Source organism: Oryctolagus cuniculus, chromosome 4 (assembly GCF_051225735.1).
Source record: "Oryctolagus cuniculus isolate XC-2025 breed Fujian yellow rabbit chromosome 4, ASM5122573v1, whole genome shotgun sequence".
In the NCBI taxonomy this organism is placed as follows: domain Eukaryota; kingdom Metazoa; phylum Chordata; class Mammalia; order Lagomorpha; family Leporidae; genus Oryctolagus; species Oryctolagus cuniculus.
Genome location: NC_142870.1, coordinates 86,599,274 through 86,620,636, shown reverse-complemented (window position 1 = coordinate 86,620,636; position 21,363 = coordinate 86,599,274). Strand labels below are relative to the sequence as shown.

General features: G+C 39.6%; 1 protein-coding gene across 1 annotated transcript in view; it reads right to left on the bottom strand.

Annotated features, from left to right (window-relative positions):
* Window positions 1-21,363, bottom strand: part of FGF12 (fibroblast growth factor 12) — a 596,324-nt gene that overhangs the window by 549,107 nt on the left and 25,854 nt on the right. The gene's annotated exons all lie outside the window — the stretch shown is intronic.

The window sequence follows — 21,363 nt, the reverse complement described above, 5'->3', positions numbered from 1 at the left end:
TACACACTTGTCACCTGCATTTAACAATTATTGTTGAATGACTCAAACTCATTCACATCACCCTCCATTCAATTTTCCCAGTTCCTCAAAGATGAGTTGATAATTTCTGCCTTGCAGGTATTTGGATATTTTGGCTTAAACCTCCCTCCTTCCCTGCACAGTGTATGTAAATATATATGCGAAACATACTAATAAGTCATTTCCAAAATTTCCCTGAAGCCCACTGTATTCTATTGCATTTAGTAAGGTTTTCTCCATAAACATTGATGGAATAAACAAAAACAGATTCAGTACCACAGCACAACATGGAGGATCTCGGGACTTCCTGAGAGCCAGCCAGGACTCACCTTATTTACACAAGGTCCTCTATAATGGGACCTTTAACAGGGCTCACTGAGAAATATGGAAGACATGGAATTCACCATAGAGCAATGTTTCCCAAACTTGAGTATGTTTTAGAATGCTTAGAGTATTTGCTAAAACACAGATTGGGGACCAGCATTTGGCCTAATGGTTGAGAAACCAGTGAAGTTGACTAGATCTCATATCAGAGTACCTGGGTTTGATTCCTGGCTCCTGCTCCTAATTCTAGCTTCCTGCCAATTTGAACCCTGAGAGGCAGTGGTGATGGTACAAGTAATTAGAGCCCTGCCTCCCCTGTGGGACCCCTGGATTAAGTTCCTGGCTTCTGGTTTCAGTCCAACCAGCTTCAGCCATTGAAGGTATTTTGGATATGAACCAGTAGGAGGGAACACTCTTTTTTTTTTTTTTTTTTTGACAGGCAGAGTGGACAGTGAGAGAGAGAGACAGAGAGAAAGGTCTTCCTTTGCCGTTGTTTCACCCTCCAATGGCCGCCGCGGCCGGCGCGCTGCGGCCGGCGCACCGCGCTGATCCGATGGCAGGAGCCAGGAGCCAGGTGCTTTTTCCTGGTCTCCCATGGGGTGCAGGGCCCAAGCACCTGGGCCATCCTCCACTGCACTCCCTGGCCACAGCAGAGAGCTGGCCTGGAAGAGGGGCAACTGGGATAGAATCTGGCGCCCCAGAATTTTCTTTCTTAAAAATTCTCTGGTAAGGAGACCATACTGTTATAAGAATCACTGCTCTATAACCAGCTTTGAAGCATAGTATTTTATTTACTATAATTATTATTATGTTTCATGTTTATTTTATCTGAAAGGCAGACAGAATATCTTCCTTCTCCTGATTCACTTCAACAGTGCCTACAACTACCAAAGCCAGGGGCCATGGACTCATCCAGGGTCTCCCAATGTGGGTGGCAGAGATCCAAGTGATTAATTCATCATTTACTGCCTCCAAGAGTACACATTAGCAGGGAGCTGGAATCAAAAGCAGAGCCAGGATACGAAAGCCAGGCACACTAATATGGAATACAGGCCTTTCAAGCAATTGCCAAATGCCCATTCCTGCAAGGATTTGGTTAAAAATCAGATATATAGATAAATCAGAAGCACCCTGCAAGAGTTAAGAGTATGGAACAAATATAAGAGGCATGGGAGGTCAGATTTACATGGGTAACAGAATTGTCTGAGTAAGCCTGCAGTGTGATCTATACGGAGTGGGGCACGGAAAGACAAGCAGGAAATTTTGAGCTTCACCCAAATGATAGGCAGCTCAGCTCTGACTTTGTATCTTTGGGAGATCTGGATTCACCTTCACAAGCAAGGAGGCCCCAGACCTCCACTATCAGCACCCAGAGATCAAAATTAACCTCCAGACACCTTATTTTGCTGGAGTTTCTATGTCATTACGACTGCTTTGTGTAGCTCCTTCTCACAGCTGTGATATGCTGTTGGGATAGGTGGTTGATCTGCACACTTTGGAGGCTAAGGAGTTACATTTCATAACCCTTCCTCAGCTGGAGGAGCGTAAACTTCACACTCCTACTCCCTTTTCCACCAGGTGCATGCATGCTAGTAAAACATTACACTTTAAAGATGGGAATGACAAAAACAAACATTTTCTCTGGCTCCCATGTTGGCAAAAGATTTCTGTACTTTCTCCTTCACTAGAAAAAATAGCTTACCCCATGTGTTCTATCTCCTCAATGCTATGAAAGCAATTAAAAGGCAGAAGAGATATAGCAAGGACGGGAGAAATTGTGATGGCCCCTTAGCAAAACCTGCCAGTAAGACCCTCAGCTTCAAACCTTATTTTGAACAAAGAATTATAGGGAGTGGGAAGGGATTGGAAGGTTGAAGCCACAGACAGGTACAAAACAATATGACAGCTGCAGAAGGAGAAGGTGTACAAAGGACAGAAATGATGCCCAGGGCTCACGGTAGAGAGGTTAAGGGAGACAGAGGAGCTAGAAGCCCAACAGACTCAGACCAGAAAGCAAAGGGTGGTAGCCTATAGTTGGGAGGTCATGTAAAGAAGAAATGAAGAGAAGAGTTATGGCAGGGGTTATTCAGGTCATTCCATGGAGAAGGCTAAAGAGGCCATACTGTAAGATAAGGTCTAGTGCAGACAGAGAGATCTCTCAGCAACAGAAAAGACCAGAACAACATAACAGAAAACCCAGCTGGGGACATGAGAGACACTAGAACAAGCCAAGCCACACAGGTTCTGGATCACTATGTGATTTCCTTCCTCCTTTATAACCACAGTATCTGCATTGATAAATGATTGGATTCCATTGAATGTTCTCCAAGGGTTCCCCTAGCTCCACATATGCCCTTGTAGTTCAGTAAGTATATTCTTGCATTCATTCAGTCCACAAAAAGTTAAGCATCTACAGTTTGTCTGGCACATATTAATAAAACAAAAATGTTCCTACCTTTGAGGACCAGGCTCATAAGCTGCCAAAAACAGAGAATGGGAATACTCAGAGCCTATCTTAAAGCAAATCAAATAATTTATTCACACAAAATCACTTAATGAGCCCAATGCTGGGCTCAGCTGAACATATCAAGTTGTTCTGATGTTCAGTAATGTAGTCATGTCAAGAATGCACCTGTAAAATTCTTAATTCATCCAATACTCTTCCTCACTGCAAGCATGGATCAACATATAACACAGAGCATATATTTTGATTTTATTACAAATGATAAAAGGGAGGAGGCACAATATCAGGAGAAAGGAAGTCAATTAAGCCTCCATCACAGAAGATAAGGTAAGGATGAAGAGAGGGTAAACAGAGGTAGCAGGACTAAAATGAAGTCACTTAAACTAGAGAGTCTGTGAGGGGTAACATGGACTCAGACCAGGAGAGAAAAGGGTGCTGTAGGATAACTTGAAGCTTCTACAGTGAGTGCCTTGTAGTTTGTGGTGCCATTTGGCAAGCTGAGAAAACAGGGATGGGGAATGATTTGGGAGAAGATAAAGAGCTCAGTTTATCTGCAGAGTTTGAAGTGATTTGGATCTGAAGTTCAGAGGAAGTTCTGAACCAGAGATATACAAGTCATAGGGATCTAGGAGACAGCTGAAGACAAGGAATAGATGATATCTCCAAGAAAAACGGGCTAGAGAAGGGCCCTATCTTCCCTTTTACCTTCTCTAAAAAAGACAAGGCCTAGTAGCAGGAGGTACTTGCTTTAAAAAGTTTATCCTTGGCCAGAGAGATTTAGAAATCAATAAAGTGCATGAAGGAAAAAAATGTCAGCTAGCTGGAAGTTGGTTTTTTTTTTTTTTTTTGAAGAGTTTTTTTCTTTCCCAAGTATTACGCAAATCCTCCTTTTATTTTAAGCAAATATCTATATTCTTGTCTTACAGATGGGAATTCAGGAAGCAATGATGACTACCCAGATATTCACGCTGAAAGTGTGGAGGAGGGGAAAAGGGACATGCCCAGGGTCATCCTGTAGTGACTGCATTTGTCTGCTTGACACTTTATTTTTGCCTGAAAATAAACAAATCTTAAAACATTTTGCAGACATTCTATATTACTCAATTCTTCATTACTATGCTGAAATAACTGAGGCAGCTTAAGCTTATAGGGAAAAAAAATGGTTTATTTGGCTCCTGGTTCTAGAGGTTCAAAGTCTAGGATCCTCTTCTGGTAGTGTCCTTCTTGATGGCAGAGTCTGTGGCCAATATAGAGCATCACACGGCAAGGCAGAGACACACATGTTTGTCTATGTCTATCTTTAAAAACCACCATTGCGAGATCTCTACCCCTAGAGAACTAGTCCAATCTAAAGACCCCGCTTCTAATTATCATAATTGGATTTTCACCCTCTTGGAGTCATTAACATAAGCCTCTGGGGATTAAACTCCTGAGTTCAGGGGAACAAATATTTAAGCCACAGCATATTTCATAGTGCCAGATTGTGATGCTATTTTTCTCCATCCTTTTCATAAGACTGGAGAAGTTAAGACAGTGGGAGGTAGGACTGATTTCCCATCGTTTTTCCACGAGTAGACGAGAGAACAGTCAGAATGCAGACTCTTGATTTCTCTTTTCTTAGGCCAGGAAAAATGGTGACACACCTCCTAAATTTTATGTCTCAGTAATTCCCCCAGCAATGATCTAAAGAGCCCTTCACTAGGTGTGTGGCAGCCTAAGTACAAGCAAGGTAAACAGCAAATGCCCAATATTCTGTATCCCAAGCTCAACACACTCATGCTCATGGACACACATTCACATGTATTTGCACACATTCACATGGTTTCCTCCAATGGTCCTTGTTTTTCACATGAGCATATAGATCTGTAAAGACAGTTGCCATCCTGGCCCAAATCTGAGAACCTGAGATACAGAAACCTAAACCTGTCTCTGATTCTAGCTTTATCTCTGCTGTTAACTGGTTATTGACCTTGGAATTTACTTTCATACTTCTGGACTTCACTTTTGTCATTTGTCAAATGAAAAATAAATGACTGCTAAGATCCATTCCTAATCTGACATTATATGCTATTCTGATAGCTAAGCTAGGCAGTCTAAAATACAATTTGCTAGAAATTAGGGTACTGCACAATATTGTCTATTCTTTGTCCCAGGGTCCTGGGATGGACTTTCTAGACACTTGAAATTTCTTTGCAACCCCCCCCCAAAAAAAAAACTATTTTTCCCCAAACATACTATATTACTCATGTGCTTAGAGAAGAAGGCTTTGAGTAATAGGTCAGAAGAGTAGGGAAGCTGGGATTGGCCTCACTAGTGCAGCCTATGGTTGCGACAGTCATACCTGTATTATAAAACACCCACAAAAACTCTAAACCTCAATGTTCAGGTGAGTATCCTGGTTGGGCAAAATTTATTTATCATAAACCTATGATCTTAATAGAGTATTCTTTCTAAGTTCTGCGAGTTGTTCTAGTAAATTATCTAATCTGAGATGGTCATGGGAAAGTCCCCTCTAAATGTGTTGTGAATTGGTCAGACATGAAAGTGGTCTACAGACTCTGGAACATGCAGATGGCTCTGAAGTCAGTACAGCCTAGCTGGAGACTGTGTCCTTCACTTACAAAGTCAGTGTTAACTCTGGGTGTTCAGGGCTAGACTTCACTTGTAGTGTTGCATACAATATACCTATCCAGCAATGCTTATAATTCACATATATTCTTAGATGAAGAAAGGGACCCCAAACATCTTCTACACGTACTCTCTGATGTGCAATAAGTGGAGTGTTTTGGCAGCAGCATGGGTGTTGTGTGATAAGAGATTAGCTACTGACAGCATTTTAAAATCATAGTTATGCTGGTGTGATAAATGAAAAACTGTTGTGAAATGTCAAAGAGGACACACTCATCTGCAATGGCACCTCCTAAAAGGGTTTTAAAAAGAAACATGTCTCTGCTATATTAAGCAGCTGTTTAAAGTAAGAAAAAAATCTTGGGGTTGGGGGGGCAGTTGCATTATTCAGGTATTGGCTAAAGCTCTGCCTAATCTTTCATCCCTTTAACCACTACTCTGTTGGGCTAGTTTTCATTGTTCTTGAGCAATTCAAACGTTGGTCATCCAGAAAATTCATTCCTTTTGCTTCTTTCTACAGGCACAGAAAACAAAATTGAAATCACTGATGCAAACTGAGCCAAAACACATTTAAGAATATCTTTTAGTTCTAACACCAACCCGATTACCATCCCCCAGTCAGTCACAAACATCAATTACAACCAGCAAAAGAACAATCTGGAATTTTTGGGAGAACTCATATTAAGTTCTAGAACTGCCATTTTCATCTATGTGATATCGCCTCACCTGATTGTTGCACAGATTCTGTGTCCCAAAAAGAGTCATCTTGTGGGCACTTACTTTTAATGCCACCATTAAGAATCTCTTCCAGAGATTCTAAATCAGTAGGTATAGATTAGGGCCCATAAACCTGCATGATTTAACCCTTGCAGGTAATTCTGTCCTAGGTGACTTGTAGAAACACCCCCTATTGCTTTTCCTGATAGGTCAACAACACACGCTATCCACAGCTGACTGTTAATGGAGCTAAAATGGAAACACACATCAGCCCACCAAAAGATCTGTGGTATGATGTTAATGAACAGTGAGTAATCATCATGGGGAATTTGTTATAAAATCCGATCAAGAGCTCCTTGACTCAACATGCCAATCAAGACCAACTGATCAGAGTTTGTGTTTTTTTCTTTGTAAAAAGGTCAAGCAGCTGCTTGTTTGCTTTTTTCTCTCCCAGGCCATTTTAGGAAGTTCATCTGCTCTAAACAGCTGCTCACAAGTAGAACTGATTCTTGCAGAAAAATGACTGTGGAGCCACGCTCTAGAGGTGACACATTAAATATTTTCCATGTTTTGCTTCCCTGTGATGGAAAAGAAAATAAGAATAGTAGTTTCTCCTTTCAGCAATTTGAAATCAGGATAAAAAAGCAACGATGATAATCAAATTTCTGTAATGTGCTGTGTTTAGTCATTGCAATGACGTATATTTATGAAGCATTTTTAGCATAAATCAACCATCTCATCTCCCTCACTATTTTGCACCCTAAAAAGATTGCTTATATCTATCATATCATTACAACCCTTCAAACAGGCAGGCAAATAATAGCGGCCCAGGGCAGACAATGCTGTGCTCACATCTTCCCCATCCTTTTTCATTTGCTATACTATGTGACTTTTACAATTTAACCCCTCAGGGCTTCAGTTTTCTCATCTGTAGAATGAAAATGATAGAACCCACATTATAGCATTATCTTGAGAATTGACAAGTTAATGTTGCTCAAGTGTTGGGCATATAGTAAGCATTATAGAAATGTTTGGGAAATAGAATTAAATTCAGCAAGCATTTGAGTGCACGCAAGTCAGATCTTGGACCAGACATGAGGTTTACAGCACTGTTCCTATTCTCTAGGAGCTCCTGGAGTAAAGTTGAGAGGGAGGCAGAAAAGTAAACATAAGACAATATTTTAGGTACCATGAAAGAGTGACACAGTCTAGTGTCAGGAAGAGAAGGTGACTGCAGGTACCAGCCTAGGGTAGAGTAATAAAGAGTGAGCAGAAATTTGCAAGGAACCCTGGAGGGATAAGAGAGGAAGGGAGTAGGTTTTCAGACCAGGAGTGAAATTTACATGAACAAAAATACTTCCATATCATTACTTTCGATAGACATAAGGTTTGCAGCCAAGATTTTACCGACATTTTATTAAGTCTTGACAATAATATTTCTTTTTTTTTTTTTTTTTTGACAGGCAGAGTGGATAGTGAGAGAGAGAGACAGAGAGAAAGGTCTTCCTTTGCCGTTGGTTCACCCTCCAATGGCCGCCGCTGCCGGTGCGCTGCGGCTGGCGCACCGTGCTGATCCAGTGGCAGGAGCCAGGTACTTATCCTTGTCTCCCATGGGGTGCAGGGCCCAAGCACTTGGGCCATCCTCCACTGCACTCCCTGGCCACAGCAGAGAGCTGGCCTGGAAGAGGGGCAACCAGGACAGAATCCAGCGCCCTGACCGGGACTAGAACCTGGTGTGCCGGTGCCGCAAGGCGGAGGATTAGCCTAGTGAGCCGCGGTGCCGGCTAACAATAATATTTCAAGGTTGTTATCACTTTAGAAATTAAGAAATTGAGACTTAGAAAGTCTTACAATATTTTTCTCAAGGAGCATATACTGCAAATGGAAGAGGCCATCTGTTTCTCAGGCACTTCTCAGCCCTGGGGGCAAGAGTCAATGTGGCACGGCGATTTCATGAAGAATGAGAAGTTAAGGAAGGAGACAGAAACGGGTGGAAATTAACAAGAAGCTCTTTTCATGTGATTTTATTTTTATAAAGGGTAGACTTGAGCAAGTGGATCAGCTGAGAAGTCAAAAAGGAGAGAGTCTTTGGAGCAAGTGCTGATGCAGCATCCCACACTACACTGGAGGTGATGGGATTCAGGGTAACAGAAAAGTTGGCAAGCTTAAAAGGCAGGGGAGAGGGAAATGTAGGCACAGAGAAAGCACACTCATATATGATGAAAGGAGTCAGAAAGTTGGGATGCAGGACAAAATGCGGGCCCTTGGGATCTTAGGAGAGTCACTGAATCTTTGGAAAACATCTACCCCACACCCCAACACAGTGTTGATTCTGGGCACCCCCACCATCTACCTTCCTCTGCCTTATGCCCCAGGTACGTACTCTCAATGTAGTACAGTTTTTTGTTGAAATACTAACTTGTATTTTTTACTTCTTCTTTTACTTTGCTATTTGAGGTATGTAATTTAAGATTTAATTTAAGTATTTCCTTCATTTGGGGATTTTTCTGGTACAGAAGACAAAAGTTCTCCAGAGAGTATAGCTCTTAGAACAGACTAAACTCACTGAAGAGACTATGAAAGGCTTAGAAAGGGGGGGGGGCATATGTTGGGAAGATAGCTCTTAATAACATCTGGATGGGGCAAATATTTTCCTTGGGACTAAATACATATAGATTTAGGGAAGAAGGTGGGTGGTAGTAGCAGAATAGAGCCAAAAAGCAGCAATATGGGAAATGATGACTGCACGGCTTTCTTAAGGGGCTGAGAGAAAACAATAGTTTTTGGTAGCAGTGAAGATTCTCATGCCCCAGTGCATAGCACATATTCCATAACAGTGTCCAGTGACCACAAATTTCCTAAGGTCCATAACACCCAAGTAGTACCTGACTACCTGATCGTTGGGATAAGGCCCAATAATGACTGACAGTGAATTTATCACCAGTGATAAAGAAGTAAAGTCAGATTAAGTTTGTTTAATGTAGAGGAAATAAGATAGTTGCTGCTTCTATGGGTGCTCCAGCTCAGGGATCTGACCATCACACACAGGCACTCAAGGCTGACCCCTGTAGCAGCCTGCAGCTGCATTCACATGAAAAACCTGGAAGAAGCTCCTGGCTCCTGGTTTTGGCCTGCTCCAGCCTTAGCCATTGTGGCCATTTGGAGAGTGAACCAGTGAATGGAAGGTATCTCTCTATGTCTCTCCCTCTCTCTCTCTATAACTCTGCCTTTCAAATAAATAAATATTAAAAAAAAACCTGCCAGCCTAGCAAAACAGAAATAAAAGAGAAATAAAGAAATTTATAGACAAATACAAGCTGAGCTCATGATCACTATACTTGCATTACGAGAAATGCTAAACAGTTTGTCAAGTCAAAACAAGAGGCTTCTAATTAGTAATGTAAAATCATGAAAGTATAAAACTGGAAATGGTGAATATATAGTCAATATAAGAAGACTCTAATATTGAAATGGTGGTCTGTAAATCACATATACCTCTGGAATAAAAGTGTAAAAAGTATTAAAATATCTATAGTTATCTTAACTTGTTAATAGATATACAATATGAAAACATGTCGACTGTGGCATCAAAGAATAAAGTATGTATCTGGGGGGAATTAAAACTGCAAAGCTTTCATACGTGGTCAGAGTTAAGCTATTATCAGCTTAAAATAGATTGGTATGTGATGTTTTACATAGGCCTCATAGCAACCACAAAGCAAAAACCTTTAGTAGATGTGCAACGGTAAAAGAGAATGAAATTAAAGCCACTACATAAAATCATCAAATCAAAAATAAAGATAATAAGGGAGGAAGAAAGAAACAAAGGCTCTACAAGACAGCCAGAAAATAATAAAATTATAATAGCAAATCCTTATATACTAATAATTATTTTAAGCAGACTAAATTCGCCAGTCAAAAGACATAGGGTGGTAAATGGATTAAAAAAATAAGACCCAAATATATGCTTCCCAGAAGAGACTCACTCTTCTGTTAAGGACATCTATAAACTAAAAGCAAAAAGATGAGAAAAGATATTCCATGCAAATGAAAATCAAAAAAAGAGCACTATACTAATATCAGACACGACAGACATTAAGTAAAAAACTATCACAAGAGACAAAGAAGGTCATTATATAACAAATAGGATCAATGTACCAATAATATATAATAATTATGCACCAAACATAAGAGCACTGCATATTTAGATATTAACAGATGTGTGACACAATAATAGGAACTTCAACATCTCACTTTTAACAATGGATAAATCATCCAGACAAAAAATTTGGAAATATTGGACTTGAACTACAGTTCACAAGGACCTAACAGAAATTTACAGAGAGTTGCATCCATCAGCTGCAGCATACACATTCTTCCAAGTGTACATGGAACATATGCCAGCAAAGATCAGATCTTAGGTAAAAACAAATCTGTACAAAGGTAGGATTTCAATCATGTCAAATGATCTAAATGGTATGAAGCTAGAAATCAGTAAAACTAGTAAATTCACAAATATTTGGAAATTAAAGCACATGCTCTGAACAACTAAAGGGTCAAAGAAGAATTCAAAAGGAAAACCTAAGAATATCCTAAGACAATCTTGATGGGATTGTATTGGAATCCCCTGGCACATTTCTAACTCCACCATTTGGGGAAAGTCCGATTGAGCATGTCCCAAATTGTACATCTCCTCCATCTCTTATCCCCACTATTCCAATACAATCCCATCAAGATTGCATGTACCAATGCCATCTCACTAGTCCAAGTGATCAAGTTCAGTTCACAATTGATCACACTGATAGGTCTAAGAGTCAAAGGGATCACACAAACAAGACTAGTGTCTGTGAATACTAACTGATAGAATAAAAAAGGAAGAGAACGATGGGAAGTGGGATACACAGCAGAGTCATAGGATGGCAGATGTCCTAAACAGCACTCTGGCCTCAGAATCAGCCCTTAACGCATTCGGATCTGGCTGAAGAGCCCATGAGAGTATTTTAGGCATGGAAAGCCAAGACACTCTGGAAAACACACACACACACAAAAAAAACAAACAAACAAACAAAAAAAAACCACCTAAATGAAAGATCTCTGTGAGTGAGATCCCAGTGGAAAGAACGGGGCCATCAAAGAAGGAGGTACCTTTCTCTGAAGGGAGGAGAGAACTTCCACTTTGACTATGACCTTGTCTAAATAAGATCGAAGTCAGCAAACTCAAGAGGCTTTCATAGCCTTGGCAGCTCATAACTAGAGCCTAGGGAGATTTCTGACGCCATAAACAAGAGTGTCAAATTGTTAAGTCAACAACAGGAGTCACTGTGTACTTACTTCTCATGTGGGATCTCTGTCCTTAATTTGTTGTCCAATGTGAATTAATGCTCTAACTAGTACTGAAACAGTATTTTACACTTTATGTTCTGTGTGGGTGCAAACTGATGAAATCTTTACTTAATATATACTAAATCAATCTTCTGTATATAAAGATAATTGAAAATGAATCTTGATGTGAATGGAATGGGAGAGGGAGTGGGAGATGGGAGGGTTGTGGGTGGGAGGGAAGTTATGGGGGGAAAAAAGCCATTGTAATCCATAAACTGTACTTTGGAAAATTATATTTACTAAATAAAAGTTTTTAAAAAAAGAATATCTTAGGACAAACAAAAATAAGAACATAACATACCCAAAACTGTGGATTCAATAAAAGCAGTTTAAAAGAGTAAGTTTATAGCAAAAAAATGCTTATATTAAAAAGGTCTCAAATAAACAATCAAGAGTTACTCCTCTAGGGATTAGGAAAAAAAGAAATTAAATCTAAGCTAGAAGAAGTAAGAAATAGAAAATATGAAAGCATAAGTAAATCAACCAGAGAACAGAAAAATTATTGAAAAAAGTTAATTTAAAAATAAAATAAACAAATTTGAAAAACCCTTATCTTGATTAACTAAGAAAAAAAATCAATAAATAAAATTAAAAATGCAAGTGAAATCATTACAACATATACATCATAAATAAAAGGGAACACAAGGGATTATTATGACCCATTACATGCTGACATATTATATAATTTAAAGGAAATGGATATATTCCTGAAAACATACAACTTACTGAGATTGGATCAAGGAAAAATAGCAAGTCCGAATAGATAAATAACAAATAAAAACCGATAATACTTAAAACCTTCCAATATTATATTTATTATCTAAAAATTTTACAATAATGTAAGAAGAAAAATAATCCTTTGACTGTATTCAAAATCCTTTAATCAAACTATATATGTTTCTTTTTTAATTTTTTTAAAAGATTGGTTTATTTATTTTATTTGAAAGAGTTACAGAGAGAGAGGGAGAGACAGAGAGAGATCTTCCATTTGTTGGTTCACTCCCCAAATGGCTGTCACTGTCAGGACTAGGCCAGGCCAAAGCCAGGAGCCAGGAGCTTCATCTGGGTCTCCCAGGAGGGTGCAGAGGCCCAAGCACTATGGGCATCTTCTGTTGCTCTCCCAGGTACATTAGCATGGAGCTGAATTGGAAATGGAACTGCTGGGACTTGAACCAGCACCATAAGGGATGCTGGTACTACAGGTGGCAGGTTAACTTGCTGTGCCACAGTGCTGACCCATGCATGTGTTTCTTTTTTCTTTTTTTTTTTTTGACAGGCAGAGTGGACAGTGAGAGAGAGAGACAGAGAGAAAGGTCTTCCTTTGCCGGTGGTTCACTCTCCAATGGCCGCCGTGGCCAGCACGCTGCGGCCGGCGCACTGCGCTGATCCGATGGCAGGAGCCAGGTACTTATCCTGGTCTCCCATGGGGTGCAGGGCCCAAGCACTTGGGCCATCCTCCACTGCACTCCCTGGCCACAGCAGAGAGCTGGCCTGGAAGAGGGGCAACCGGGACAGAATCCAGCGCCCTGACCAGGACTAGAACCCAATGTGCCGGCGCCGCAAGGTGGAGGATTAGCCTAGTGAACCGCAGCGCCGGCCTCTTTTTTTTTTTAAGATGTACTTATTTATTTATTTGAAGGTCAGAGTTACACACACACACACACAGAGAAAGAGAGGCAGAGAGAGAGAAGAGAGAAAGCGAGAGAGAGAGAGAGAGAGGTCTTCCATCCTCTGGTTCACTCCCCAATTGCCGCAACAGCCAGAGCTGCACCGATCCAAAGCCAGGAGCTTCTTCTGGGTCTCTCATGCGGGTGCAGGAGCCCAAGGACTTGAATCATCTTCCACTGCTTTCCCAGGCCTTAGCAGGGAACTGGATCAGAAGTGGAGCAGCTGGGTCTCAAACAGGTGCCCATATGGCACCTCCTGCACTGCAGGCAGCAGCTTTACCCGCTACATCACAGCACCGGCCCCCACCATGTATTTTTGTTTCTAAGATCACGTCAATGGGTTTTTTTTTTAAGAATATATATTTTTTCAGATTGGTTCTACCTTTTTAGATAAAATTGTCTGCAATGCAATCATCTTAAAGTTGCATTATGTGATTAGCAAATTTGAATTGTTGAGATCTAAAAAAACTTCCAGCAAAGAAATGCCCAAGACCAGATGACTTCACAGCTGAATTCTAGGAAACATTCTAAAACTAATACCAATCCTTCTTCAGCTATTAAAAAAAAAGTAGAGGGAATATTTCCAAGTTTATTATATGAGGCCATAATTACCCTGATAATAAAGATCAGAAAAAGACACCAGAAGAAAATTGTACACCAATATCTTTGATAAACCTAGATATAAAAATTCTTAAAATACTAGTAAAACAAGTTCAAAATCACATCAAAAATCATATATCATAACTAAATATGATATCACTGGGATGTAAGGTTAACATAGATAATTCAATCAATATGATATAGCAAATTAACAAAATGAACTATTGAATACCCTTATCATCTTAGTAGATATAGGAAAAATATTTGACAAAATTCAGCATGCTTTCATGATAAAAATTATCAAAAAGTTAGGTATATAAGAAAATTTCTTAACACAATGTAGGCCATTTGTGAAAAAGCTACAGCTAACATCAAAATCAATGCAAGTAAACTGAAAGCTCTTTTCTAAGATCTGGCAGAATGCAAGACTTCCCCGTCCCACCACTTCTATTCAGCATGACATAATCCTATATGTAAAAAATCATAAAGATTCTATAACAAAACTCTCAGAACTAATAAATAAATTAATATATTAAAGTAGAAAGCCACAAAATCAAAATATAAGGGGCTGCACTGGGCCTACCAGTTAAAACACCACTTGAGATGCCTGTATCCTGTATCAGAGTGTCCGAGTTCAAGTCCTGGCTCCACTCCTGATTCAGCTTCCTGCTAATAAGCATCCTGGGAGGCAGCAGGTGATGGTCAAGTTGTCAGGTCCCAGACACCCACATGGGCGACCTTGATTGAGTTCCCAGCTCCTGACTTGGCATGGCCCAGTCAGCTATCAAGAGCATTTGGGGAGTAAACCAGTGGATCAGAGACATTGCTTTCTCTCTCCACTCAGTCTTTCCCTCTGCTTCTCAAATAAAAAAATGATGACATCAATATTTCTTTACACTAATAAGAGGGGCTACAAAAGATTTATAGAAAATGTAATTAAAGGATGTCTAATGTGGTGTCAAAATTTTGAAATCTGCGCATGTTAATTTCATAATATGCAGTTCCCATGAAGTTTTTAAGCTCCCTTGTAATAATCTATTCAGAAAAGAAATTAAGAAAATAAACCCATTTATGAAATCATCAAAAAGAATAAATACCTAGGAATAAATTTTAACAACAGAGTTGAAAAAATCTATATACTGAAAACTATAAAATATTGATAAAAATAAATGGAAGACAAAAATAGAAGAAGAAATCCCATGTTCATGGATTGGAAGATTAATATTGTTAAAATGTCTATGTACAAAGTGATAAACAGATTTAACACAATCTCTGTCAAATTTCCCGTGGCACATTTCACAGAAAAATCAATAATCTATAATTCTTATAGAATTACAAATGACCCTGGACAACCTAAGAAATCCTGAAAAAAAAAAAAAAAAACAAAGTTGAAGGCATCACACTTCCTTGTTTTAAATTATATTGCAAAACTATAATAATTAAAATGGCAAGGTACTGGCATGAAAACAGACATATAACCAGAGAAACAGAATAGAGAGCCCAGAAGCAAGGGGCATATATGGTCTATTGATTTTTGACGAAGGCACCAAGAAAAAAAAAATAAGGAAATGATAATTTCTTCAATAAATGGTGCAAGGAAAACTGTATATCCACAGCAGTAGAATGACATTTGACTCTTATCTTACATAATGCACAATAATCAAATCAAAATGAATTAAACACCAAAACACTACACTTGAAACCTTAAAACTCCTAGAAGAATACATAGGGACTTGTGAAAGGGACATATATAGGGAAGTCAGACAACTCAATAGAGAAGATCAAATAACTGATTTAAAATGAGTAATGGTTGTGAATAGAGATTTCTCCAAAGAAGATGCAAAAATGGCCCACAGGTATTTGAAAATATGCTGAGCATCATTAATTATCAGGGCAATGCAAGTCAAAACCACCGTGAGATATCACCTCACACCTATATGGGTGCCCAATATCCAAATAAGATCAAAACAAAACAAAACAAAAAAACCTACAAGAGATAACAAACATTGATAAGGCTGCAGAGAAAGGGAAATCCTTGTATATGTGGAAATGAAAATTGGTGCAGTCATTATGGAAGATAATATAGAGGTTCCTCAAAAATTAAAAATAGAACCACATATGACCCAGCCACCCTCGTCTGAGGTATATCCAAAAGGAATGAAATCAACACATCAACAAGATATCTGCACACCAATGCTCACTGTAGCATTGACAATGGCCACGATATAAAAATAACTTAAATGTTTTTTAACAGATGAGTGGATAAAGAGATTGTGAGAAATATATGAAAAGTACTACTAGATATTTCTTAAATGTAGACTCATAAAGTCAAATACATAAAACAGAGAGTAGGATGGGGGCTGGCAGAGGTGAGAGTTGTGGGGAAATGGGAAGACATATGTCAAGGGATAAAATGTTCCAGTTACATGGGGTAAGCAAGTCTAAAAATCTAATGTAAAGTGTAAGGACTATAGTCAGTAATAATGTATGCTGCAAATGTGTTAAGAAAATAGGTTTTACACACTCTTTCCAAAAAAAGAATAGAAGATGAATGTGTTGATTACCTTGATTATAGTAATTATTTACATATCTGTAAAAGAAAAAGAAACCAAACTCATATTTATTTTGTCTGTGAATTGATGGATTCATAGTCATATTCAATCCATTGTTTATTTGTTGCTCCAAATATAAACCTAGCATTTTTCATCTTGTATCTTTCTATGTTGTGGCCCCATCCCATGCCTTTCTCTACTCTGCAGACTCTGAATGTCCAAAGCCTATCTTCTGAGCTCAGCCACTCCTAGATTGAGCCTTTCTGCATTAGGGCAGGAGGTAGGAGAGGAATGTCCCATTCAGAAATGTCCCTTTGTGTCCCCTTATAGTCTTTAATATACAGTCATGTTCACTGTATTAAACTGTGACCCCTTAGAAAGTGTCTCTTTCATTTCTGTACCCTTCCTACCACCCACTATTATAGCCTGTGTGCACATAGTAGGTTCATAGAAAATGTCTCATAGTATTTTTTCGGTGAAAAAACTAACAAAATGTGAAGGTTCAACTTGAAGTTTCTGGGCTTTAGCTACTTCAAGAATTATATTTTGGGATCTATGGTTCACATTTTTAAAAAACGTCGTTAGGATTTTCCCTCACCCCAGGCAAAATTCCTATGAATGAAGACCTTTTTACCTGGTAGACTCAGTTTTGTCTACCTGTAGGTTCCATCAGTCAGCAAGGATGAGGCTCTCACCTTCTTCATGTAATCTAAATGACCTCTAGGCACTTTCACATAGTTAAAATGGGAATGCTAATGCTTGGAAGACCACAGTAAGTCATAGTGAATGGCAGGCTGTGGAACTCCCTGCACATGTGTTTCTACAAGGGTAAGCAATAGCGAGAAAACATATTTGTACTCACCAGAGGGTCCCGGTTGTGTTCATCCAAAATCCTGTTCTGTCTCTGCACCCTTTCCTTTCAGCAAAGCTGAATAGTTTTTGCAGAGAAACCCAGAGCAAGTGACTGATAGCAGCAATTCTTCTCAGATTCACTTATTATGGGAAATACTGCAGAGTTTTCAGGATATTAGCATTGCTAGAACTAGCCAGTGGATGTGGAAGAAGCCAATAAATGGATAAGGGTAGCTGGTGAATAAAATACGAGGAGGTAGTCTGGGTTCAGAGAAAAAGGGTCATTTTTCTTTCCAAAGTAGGTACATCACAGGTACACCATGAAGGGATTGTAGAGTGGGAAATGACTGAATCCAGCTCACTGCTAGACCAGGAGGCACAAAGCCTGGGTGGGTATGATGTCCATTTACTACTTGACGAGTAGGTGATTTTGGGTCAGTCCCCTGGTCATGCTGATCCTCCATTTCCATACTGTAAGCAGGAGAAATGATTGTCCTACAGACTTTTTTAGCAGTGATTCTTAAACTTCAAGGAGATGGAGGTCTTAATAAATGTGAATTCTAGCTCTGTAATAAGAAGGCATTTCTAATAAGCTCCTGTGGAGTGCAGATATGGTGGTGTGTATCATTTTGTACAGCGAAGCCATATAGGACTGAAGAGGAGACTGAAGAAGGTAAGAAATAGGGGAGTTCTTTATCAACTGTAACACATTTTAAAGAGCCATCATGATTAACAACAATAAAATGGTTGCTTTCTCTTTAATACAGCATTTCCTAGGATTTCTTGGCCCCTCTCCCTACCCTGAAGATCTGAACTGCTTTTTAACCTCACCCTCCTCCCACCTCAGTTAGTCCTGCAGTCAGTTTCCTGCCCAAGAGCTGACTTCTGCTGACAGAAGCAATGGGATTAGCTTTCTACAGAGGCAGCAGCCTAATGCAGTGATTTAGCAATGCAATGAATCCCCAAAGGCTCGTGGGGGGCTCTGAGGAGCCTTGTGGAAAAACACAGGACTCCCCTACAATGAAACATGGTGGGGATCAACAACAACCCCTCTGATAGACTTGCATTGTTTTTGGAAACAGGCTATGGAGAATAATGCTACTTGCAAATTTATTTGCATGTCTCCCTCACACCAGTAATCTGAGGCCCTTGCAACATCAGTGGGAGAGTGTGCATTTTCTAAGGGTAAGTTATTGATACTGTCCTAAATTTCTGGTACACAAGGATATATAGAAGGTAAACTCTCAGCCCTGGTTCAGAATTCCAGGGACACTCTGGATTTAAATCTGGCAGAAGGCTCTGATGCTGTCTGAAGAAGTTGGTAGAGGCAGAAAACTTCTGACACTAGGGAAAGGTAGACGGTCTCATCTCAGGGATGTTAACTGGCACAGCTGAGATTTGACTGTGATGAAAGTCAGCAGTCAGCAGACATGGGGCATAAGGGTGAAGAGGCACCGTGGTCTCACCAAACCTCATCTCCAATGCTCTCACCTTCCCAGGCTTCACTGGCCAAACGTGGTAGATACACTCCCACCTCAGAGCACTTGCATACACTGGTACTTTCACCAGAAATGCTGCCTCCCAGCATTTAGGCCAATGCTAACTCCCTAAATGTCACCTCTTCAGGGAGACCTTCCATGACTTACCTAGAAGCATCTAATTAAAATTCTAAATTAAACTCCAAATGTCTCCTGGCATCCACTATCCCTCTTTCTGATCATTTTTTTTTTCATGGCGCTTTCTAATACCTGAACATAAAATGTTTTATTTATTTGTTATTCTCTCCCCTACCACAGAAAGTAAACTCAACTAAATCAGGAAATTCTGTTGGTTTTTTCACTGTTCTATGCAGATTGGTGCTCATACGATGAATTTCAAGAACAAGTGGTGAATTAATAAATAATAAAATAAACCTTCTAATTAACTAATCAATGATGAGATTACTGAAGTCTTGAATCTCAGATAATGTGACTGCTCATCAGGGCTGCATGAGCTTTTCTGACAAAGCTCTTTAATCAGAGCTTTAGTGTTCTGGGGCCATTGTGTGGCCTAACGGTTAGGAAGCTGGCATTTCCATATAACAGTCTCTTTACTGAAGTCCCAGACCTGCTCTTGATTCCAGTTTCCTTCTAATATGCAAGCTGAAAGGCAGCAAGTGATGGCTCAGTGACTGGATTCCTACTGTCCAAGTGGGAGACCCAAAATGAGTTCCCCATTTGGACATTGGCCCACCTAGCCCACACCATAGTAGGCATTTTAGGAAGGAACCAGCAGATTGCAGCACTCTCTTTCTGTCTTTACCTCTGTCTGTCTCTGTCTCTCATTCTCTCTCTCTTTCTTCCTCTTAATTAAATAACAAAAACAAAATTTAGTGTTCTGTGCTAGAAGACAAACAAAACTGCTATATCTTGGTTCTCTTTATGGTCTGTAGCTATGTATATATATAAATTTATACAGGCCTCTTTCCTAACCTCCGTCTCTACAGCAAAATATAGGCATTACAACAGAGTCCAAGCCCCTTAGAAACATCCACATTACTTAATAATAAAAACAACAATAGCAATGATTTCATACACAACAACATTATTTACCATGAACTATGTGTCAGACACTTTCCTGGGGACATCAAGGCCATTAAGGTGACTAAACAGAGACTCTGACTCCAACAGAGCTTACTTCCTCTCAACAGGAGGGAGGCAAAGTACAGAAATGAAATGAAAAGTTAAATATTAACCCAAATTCTTGCATTGAGCAGAATAAAATGTATTCTAATATTCCTGCTAGCCCCATAATTTCCTGGTTGCTCTGGAGATTTGAGAGGGCTTGATAGTTGCCAAAGATGATCAAATAGTAACAGAGATCTTCTTCTCCCAAAAGGTGATTATCACTCCCATTTCTCAAAGAAAAACCACAAAAAACACTTGGCCTTCCATTGTTCATCATATTGTCCTCTTCCTTTTAAAATATTAGTCCCTTTGTTCTTTTGGAAAAGTTATTTAATATTAATGCTGTAAGAGGATTATGCATCAAGAAGAGATGTCTTCCTTCATCCTGTCTAAGGAGACGTAGGGTAACTGTCTTAGTCCCTAAAAAATTGCCATCAATGTTTCTAGATGAATTCCTACAACACATTTGTAACTCTCAAATATATAGTTTTTCATTCTCATGGCTTGCTTCTAACCTTCACCTGCCACCAAACATCAACTCTGGCTTCAAGTTTTGCATCTGTCAGATGACAGGTTGGACCTAACTGCATCAATGCCATTTTCAACTTTATCATTTTTCCACAACCAAGAAATATGCTTGGAACTTTCCCTTTCCTTTCCTACACAGTGTCAAGTCATGCAACAGGAAAGAATCAGTGGTAATCATGCTTCCCAAAAAACCTTAGCTAGTAGGACATTGATACTCCTTCCAGGGGAGAGAAATTCTAAGTAGTAATTGTGAGATCACTGTGGGGGACACGGTACCCACTCCTGCATATGTATTTCTAGCTCGTGAGAGAAAAGCATAATAATCGAGGGCACATTATAAAAGCTACATAACTTCTAACTGCAAATCACCTATAATCAACAAAGGTATTCTTCCTTAGCCACACTGGCAGAAAGCCACTGATCTGACAGGATAAGGCATCACCTGCAGCACTTGGGAAAAGGTACAGTTCCCAATTTATCCGGAGTTTGACCTTCCATTCCAATTTTGTGTAATGACTGATTAAATCCCATTGGATCACACAGTAAATAAGCAGAAGCCGTGCAGAGGGATGGAAGAGCCCTGATGTGATGAAGTTTAATGCAAGCATTTGATGTATGTTCTCTCTACAGCAGTCTGTCTCTGGGCTCCCAGCTCCTCATGTGTAGGATCAAGTCATGGAGCCAAAGGATCAAGTCCTTGGAGCCAAATATTTCACTATACCTAAGCATTTTCATTGTGAGAGAAATTGGTTAGCATCTCTAGTCCCCAAAGGAGAACTGAAAGACAATTTGAGAGATCATTTTATTCAGACACAAGAAGAGATCACTTAAAAACTCAAGGATCATCCATTCTTATCTTAGGAGATCTTTACACATGGGAATCGCAATCTCCCTTGCTGACTGCTGCTCCACTGCATTACCATGAACACAAGATGGGACCCAAACCTCCCTGTCTGAGTGGAAGT